The sequence below is a fragment of the Vombatus ursinus genome, unplaced genomic scaffold (assembly GCF_900497805.2).
Source record: "Vombatus ursinus unplaced genomic scaffold, bare-nosed wombat genome assembly UNPS02014163.1, whole genome shotgun sequence".
Classification (NCBI taxonomy): Eukaryota; Metazoa; Chordata; class Mammalia; order Diprotodontia; family Vombatidae; genus Vombatus; species Vombatus ursinus.
The window spans coordinates 743,567-752,029 of record NW_020953941.1 but is presented as its reverse complement, the minus strand read 5'-3'; the positions used below and the strand labels follow the sequence as shown (position 1 = coordinate 752,029).

Here is an 8,463-nt window from a genome sequence, read left to right as displayed (position 1 = left end):
CTACATTTATGGTATCAGAGACATGCTCATATTTCTTTGCAGCTATGGTGTGGTGGAAGAGTAGACCATGGGATGTAAGTTAAGCAACTGTGAGCTTAGGCTATTTGAAGAAGTATTAATATGCACATTGAAGTCAGTTAGTATAAGGACAGGAGTTAGGCAAGAGAAAAGACTGTAAGTCAGGCAATAAACTCATTAAGGAAGGAACATTTGTGTCTTGGATATCCATAGAGATATAGATATAGAGATAGAGATAGCTACAGAGAACAGCTACCAAGACTTCTTTTGGGTGGTAAATAAGGATTGCACGAACCTCAAAGGAGATAGAATTACTGAATGATGGTGGTATAAGAGAATATGGAAATGGTAATGGGAAACAAGGAATATTAAAAATTCCCCTACCTTGATCAATCAAGGGGAATGAGTGATATTGTAACCCACACTGGGAAGGGTGATCAAAAAAAGCTGTGTTATTAGGAGGTAACTAGGCCTCTGTGAGAGACAGAAAGTGGAAGAAATTGGAAAGAAAGCTATTTAAGATGAACACAAGTTTGTCACCTATGGAGCAGGCCTTCCAGAGATCACAGTGAAAGGGAGCATTTTCTTTTATTTGAGACTTCAGTAGGACATGGGTTGAGAGGAATGGGATTAAGAAATCAAGTAATGGGAGGTAGGATATGGGGATTGGATGATGACCTACAAGGGTTCAGCATCACTGGGATGGGGAGTTTGTTAATTATTAAGTGAAAAGTTTAGAGAGATTGTCAATATCAGTTACATCATGAACTATCCTTTCAGAGCCTTGGGCAGTTCTTGTGGACAAGTAAGAACTTGGAACAGGAGGGTTGATACTCTCCTTTCTCTAAGTCAGTAGATAAGGCTAGAAACTTAATGGCATGATGCTTCTCCTCCCCTCCCCAGAATGGTGAGAGGCTAATATAATGGGACAATGTTTCTCCTCTTCCTATAGGGTACTGGAGAGTAGGCAGATGTGCAGGACAAGACAGAACAGCTGTCCTCTCCACTTTCCACTCTTACCAGAGACTGATGATAAGACAGGAAAATCATAGAGATCAAGCAAGAGACTATAGGACAATATCAACTTTGGTACCACAAATTGGTGCTTAGGGCATAGATATCCAATTCTGGTATAAATGAAGGACCTTATTTGAGCCCTGACATTCAAACAGGATTTTTTTCCCATGACACTCATTAACTAACTAGCTAACTAACATTTCATTTCTTGTGTTTCATCTGATTACATTTATTTCATTCTTTTGAAGATGAAAAGAAAATTCCATGGAGGCAGTTCAGTGACTGTCTGTGTTTCAGATGATGTCTTTCTTCCCCACTCAGATCCAGTAATCTGACTTTGAAAGAGAACTTTATAGTAGGGACCTAGGTAGCACAGTGGATAGAGTCTGGTACAATGATTTGCAAATCCTAAGCTCAGTAGTTGCTCATTATTATTATTATTATTAGCCGCCAAAACAGATATTCCAGTGCAGTCTATTCTATGAAAAGGAAGAGCAGACCTATGTGTCATTCTGATAATCTCATGTCTAATGTTGGATGTTTCCTCATTTCAGTTGAGTTTTAAGATAAAAAATTTCTCCTCCCTCCCAGGAAACTAATAAGGCCAGTACCAGAAATAGCTTATGATCAACACTTGAATTTTATTGCTTTTTTAATAATCTGGAGTGATTCAGAACTTATGGGTAGAGATGGAAAATGAAGACCCTTGTTCTCCAAATGGAAAGTGAAAACCCTTGTTCTCCAACATACAGAACTGCTTGACATCAGACATGTTTACGAGAGTGGAGTAGGTAGAAAGCCATAGAGAAGGCCATCCCCTAACCCTCTCTCATCACATGTCATTCTTCACAATTTTACTTCTAGGAAATAGGCAGGTTATCCCAAAGTATGCTATATTTGGGGCTTTCTATAAAACCCTTGGAATGGAGACTTAAGGAGGTTATTGTGGGAAGCCTTAATTAATGATAAAATTCAAGGTTCAAGGATTTGGATGGAGCAGCAGTGTGCTAGTAAATGCTTAGCTGACTCTGGGAAAAATAAAATACATATGCACAACACAATTTTAAGTTTAATCTGCAGTATTAATATTTTCCCATGACCTTATTAAATCTAGACAAGAAAAAAGAATGAATTAAGATGTGATTTATAGCATTTGTAGACTTCTGAGGTTTATATGCTCACACTGAAAATTTAATAGTAGAATATCGATAGCTTGCTTGAGTGATATTCAGTACACCATTGATGGGGATAGGATAGACTTTTCCCCAAAATCATGGGAGATTTTAAGGGAACGCTTTTGTCTCAGGATTACAGGATTATAGATTTCAATGGTAAAGTGACCTTAGGTACCATCTGGCTCAATCACCTCATTCAGCTCTTCCCAATAACCTAATGCCACCAGGAAACAATTTATACATTTTTACATAGAAATGTTTGTTGAAATTCAGATCTTCTATATGCACTGTGATTGCATATCACCTCAGTTTCCCCTAAACTCTATCCCTTACACTCCCAATCCCCTAGTCAACCCTTCCCCACAACTGACATAAATATGCAGAAACACTATCCAACATATATAGAATCACATGTATATCCAAACACACATGCAAACACATGGACATAGCCATCTACACTAGTTATTTGGTGAGTTAGGTTGCTTAGATGCCATCCTATGATGGCCCTCTACTCCTCCAACGTAAGCAAGTGCTAAAACAACATCTGGAGTTGTATTTTCAGGTGGATTGAAAGGGCCTGAGAAGGGAGTTCCCCTCTGAGTTGAGCCTACTACCCACAAAATCAGACCTTCTCAGAGGTTCTGAAGTTCATAAGAAAATGATAGATACAGCATTTTCAAAGAGATTTGGGAGGGCTCAGAGGCAAAACTTGACAATCTTGAAAAGGAAGGACAGAGGTTTAAGTTCTTCCTCCAACATATACTAACATGTGACTCTCCTGGTTTTCTCATTGGTAAGATGAAGACATTTTCACTTGATGGTCTTGAAGTTACCTTCCAGCTCTAAATTATTCAGGCTATGAACATGAATGACAATTTTATTACCTTCTTTAATGCTTATAACGACATGATACTCTACATGGAATGGATTTTAGATTTATCACAATATGAAAAGCTATTTGGTTGCTGCAAAGGTAAGCATATACAAGAAAACCACATCCTGTACTGTTACAACAGATTTTTAATGCTTTGTGTTTATTTTATTTTATTTTTGTTTGTTTATTTCATAGTTTGTTGTAATGGATAACACAATGTCCAATACCTTTGATCCTTGAAGAACACAAACTCAATTGACATCAGAGGGTAATCTTTATTTACATTATAAACAATGACTCTGAAGAGTTGGAAAAATGTTTTATCAGTATTCAAGTAACTCAAAGATTACCCAAGGGCACTTGTAAAATGAGAGGAAATTGGCATCCCCCACCATGACAGCAACAGATATTGATATTTTCCATCAACAATGAAGAAAGAGAGAAAAAAGAAAGAGACAGGGACTAGTAAGAGTTAACAAATTCTGTCCTTGAGTAGTATCATCTCATATAGTTCTGCTCTCTCTCTCTCTCTCTCTCTCTCTCTCTCTCTCTCTCTCTCTCTCTCTCTCTCTCTTTCTCTCTCTCTTTCTCTCTCTCATTCCTTGTTCTAACTCTAATGTTACATGCCTTCACATGCACACACACATACACACACACACACACATACACACACTCACAGAAAGAGAGAGCACCATGCTGGCTTTAAATATCCAATTGTTCCTCCTAGTATCTCATATCCCTACCTGACTGACCCTGGAATAAAGATCAATCCTGTCAAGTTCAGTCTTCCAGCTTCCAAGAAGATCTGGACACAAAGTCATGGAGATAAAGTTGTATATATTTCTCCATAAATACCAAAATTATCCTCAGGCATGCCCAGCCTGGTGGACAAAAATGATTTGTCTCTAAAAAGAGTTGATTTCAGCCTTTCACATACCCTTTGCTCACTCATGTGGTCACTCATCTAAGTTCCTGTAATTCTCCCCCATAACTTCCTCATGGCATCTTTTACATCCTTGTTCCTCAGAGTATATATCAAAGGGTTAAGTAATGGGGTGCCAATTGTGTAAAATACAGACACCAATTTGTCCATAGGGAAAATGGTTGGGGGTCAAGTGTATATGAATATGCAGGGTACAAAGAAGATAATGACCACAAAGATGTGGGAGATACAAGTAGATAAGGCTTTGCACTTCCCTTCTGAGCTCTGATTTCTCAGGGAGTATAGGATAACAATATAGGAGATGATCAGTAATACAAAGCTTACCATACATATAGCTCCACTATTGGAAATAATAAGGAGATTTACCACGTATGTGTCTGTGCAGTTCAGTCTCAACAAAGGTTGTAAGTCACAGAAATAGTGGTCAATCAAATTGGGGCCACAGAAGGGCAAACTTAAGGCAAGAAAGATTTGAGCTGTGGAGTGGATACAGGAGCCCACCCAGGCCAAGCACACTAACATGCCACAGACCCTATGACTTATGATAGTTAAGTAGTGCAATGGCTTACAGATGGCCACGTAGCGGTCATAGGCCATGAGGATGAGGAGAAAAATCTCCATGCAGCCAAAAAAATGGGCTACAAATTCCTGGTTAATGCAATCATTGAAAGAGATGGTCTGATTCTTGGAGACACTGTCTACAATGAGCTTAGGAGCTGTAGTAGTAGAGAAGCAGGCATTTGCAAAAGACAAGTAGGACAGGAAGTAGTACATAGGAGATCCAAGTGTGGGGCTGGTCTTAATGGTCACAACAATGAGCAGGTTTCCTAAAATAGTCACAAGGTAGAAAATCAAGGAAACAGTAAATACAATTTTTCACTTTTCTGTGTCCTGTGTCAGCCCAAGGAGGATAAATTCAGTCACATTGCTCTGTATTTTCATGACTTCTGTGGATATAAGATGGATCCAAATGAGAATTACCTAAAAGACGAAGTTCAAAGACAAGCATCATGGGAAAAAAATCAATTGAACAAAGATATTAAGAGATTACTAATTGTAAGGTGAGAAGCAGTGTTTAAATAGTGGAGAGAAGAAGGCCTTGGACTAAGGAAGAAATGTGTTCAAGTCCTCTATATGGAACCATGAGCCAAGCACTAGAGTTCTAAACAGTTCTCCAAAGGGCACAATATCGGACAAAAACATTATATTTGGAGTCAGAGGTACTGGGTTCAAGTACCACCTATATCACTTACTGCTTTTGTTAAGATTAGGCCAATAAATTTACTTTTACCTCCAAACACTCCAGTCACTGTCTCCCCCAGGCTACTGGCCAGCTACTAGAAGATGTTTTGCTTATTTCTTTTTCAGTCCAGGACATATCAAGGCATATTCCACTTAGAGATGGCTTTTTTTGTCAGCAAGGCTACAATCTGAAAAGAGGGGTAGAGGGCTAATTAGGGGACATAACTTTTTAAAGTGACTTACCCTGTGATCTAGTATAGATTCCTCAATCTCTCTGAGTCTTGGGTTCCCCATCTGCAAATGAGGAAGGTTCACTAGATGATTTCAAGCATCCCTTCCAGCTTTAAATTTGTGAACCTGTGAACTTAGATGGGGAACTGTAAATAGTTACCACAACAATCAAACTCTTGAACCATCTGATCTTCCTTTTTTCCTTATCTTATGTGTCTTCCCACCTTTTCCCTTTCTCTCTTTCTTCCCCTAACCCAATTTCAGAGTGGTTCCTCTTTCTATCTCCATTCATACATACACACACACATACACACAAGTATACACATACAGACACAGACACACAGATGCATATGCATATATTATATATATATATTTAGATACATATACATATATTTGGAGAGAGAGAGGAGAGAGAGAAATAGGCAGAGAGAGAGAGACAGAGACAGAGAGATACAGATACAGAGACATGGAAACACGTACATGTATATACATTTTTTTCCATGCTCCACTTTAGTCCTCTTCTTTCTCTCAACAAAATATAATTTTGTATATTGCTTTTTTGTGTAACATATTCATTAACTAAAATATGATATGCCTTGTTCTCCATTTTAAAGGAAAATGAGTGGAAGTATTCTAGCTCTTCCAAATAAAAATGTAAGTTCATTTTTCTTCCCTATATCTTTCCTTTTTTAGTTTCTGGGGATCTATAATATTTGACAGATAAAATCTTCCTTTCCTGGGTGAGTCTGTGAAACATCAAATATTTATTGAAAGCCTACTAAGTGCACAGAATGATTAAAATGGAAATGTCTGTGAACTTGTTTTGGGGCATTACAGAAGCAGATACTCTCTTTGTCAAAGAATCTCTTCCTTGGTCAGTGAAGTCTTCCTCTGAAACATGAAGTTGGCGATTAGCAGGCACTCTATCTTTTCTAATACTGTGTGAAATAGAGGAAATAGCATGAATCTGGAAGAATACTCAAGGATTCTTGAATCTGCTAATTTTTTGAGGGGATAGACAAGTTACTTAACCTAGTTATGCCTCAATTCCCCCAATATGTACATGGAATAAGAATAATGATACCTTCTCTAATTACACCACTACAATGCAAAAAAAATACCTACTTATTCATATACATACATTCATACATATACACTTAACCCTACCTACATGCATACATATGTTATAATAGCCAAAGGAGACAGAAGGATACATGCACAAAGACACACAGAAAGACAAAGTGATTGATAGGCAAGCAAAGGCAGATGACAGAGACAGAAGAGTTTTATCCTTGCACAGAAATTTATTAGACTTATTTGACAAATGAGCAAACAATAGTCATTCAGAAAACTAGTAGATAAGTTCTTAGTGATAAGTGATAACTTATAAATTGTTCAATATCACTGCTTCTGCCATCTCTCTCCCTTCTCCCAATGTTTCAATGATTCCCCGTTATCTATGCAATAACAGATTTTGGTTTTTATATTCTAGAGTTTCTCCTTCCTTTCTGTCCTACCTCGCACTTCTCTCTTTATAGAGATAATTACTTCAGCCAGGCATTACTTTTTCTCAATGGCAAATTAACCTCTGAAATGATAGAACCAGGAAGAAACAGAGAGCAAGTGGAATATAGTCCCAATTTAGGATTCCAAGGAGGCAAATGATTAACATTGTGGGAAGAAAGTGATTACTTCTAGTCAGAGGGAAGAGGAAAAAGAAACTGGTGAAAAAAGAATGATTTTCATGATTTCATAAGAAATATTTTGAGCTTTCTATATCTCCTTATCTCCATTTTAGGTACCCTGGGGCTGAACCACAATAAAAGGGCCTTGCTCTCAAATAGCTATTTGAAGTTTACAACTTCTAACTCCTTCCCTGTGCCAAAAGCATCACCAAAGGTTAAAGGGTGACAAGAAAGAGAAACAAAGGGAGGATAACCAATCTAGAGTTTCTAAAAATTCACTAATCTCTCTCCAGGTCCTTCAGCTTGTGAAGCAAAGCTAGAGAGCTGTCAAAATCATCCTGACTGTGGAGACTGATAGACTAAATAATTGCTCCACAGACAAATTTTCATTCCTGTGTGAACTGTTTCTACAAGCCATGTGTTCCTCATCATTCTATTGTTCCTGTGGAATTGTCAATCTGTGTAATATGCTTATAGGCACATGGCAATACAAACGTTACTAATAGCATAAAGAATGATTGTATATCCTCTTCTATTTGACTTCATAAGAGCAAAATATTTTCTCCACCTGTGCAATGATTGGGAGAACACTGAAGACAAGGGAATGATAACAGGACAGCAGCTTATCCCTGCAATATTTCTATGCACATCCAATCCTTAAATATGATAAAAAGATAAGAATAACAATGATGACTCAAAATTTCCTCTTAGTCCTGACAGCTAGACAGTGGTAAAAATTCTCAGAAAACTTTTTCAGGGTCACAGATGGAATTCTTACCTAGATTTTGGATCCTGGAAGTATTTGTCCAGTCTTAATTGCCCAAGAAGACAGATACACATATATTTATATTCTCAGGGACAATATTGACACTACTAGCGGAGAGAGGAACAGTGAAACATAAAAAAGTGTTGAAAACTTACACAGCCACTTTAGCAGAATAATGTCAGTTCCAGTATGTCATCTTCTGGGTCGAAGCTGCTTAGTGGAGATGTCACAAGCTCTTTGAGGGCTGCAGTGCCTGCTTGTTCCAATATGGAGACCCAAAAGAGCTCTATTAAATCTGGAATCACTGCCCAGTCATTGTCTTAAGGCTCCCTTCCAGAAAAGGTGCTACAAAAGATTTTTATCCTTGCCAGGAAAGGAACTCAAACTGTTTTCTTTATCACCTCTTAAAATCTCTCCAGGAACTAAAGGTTTTTTGCAATGCAGGTAGCAATACTCTGGGGCTCCATTCGTCTATATCCCCAAGCTCCTTATTCACACCTATACTTAAAGCT

At 37.9% G+C, this 8,463-nt stretch overlaps 1 pseudogene; it reads right to left on the bottom strand.

Moving 5' to 3' along the window:
* Positions 1-4,048: 4,048 nt before the first annotated feature.
* On the bottom strand, positions 4,049-8,186 carry LOC114041029 (annotated as a pseudogene).
* Between the last annotated feature and the right edge of the window lie 277 nt (positions 8,187-8,463).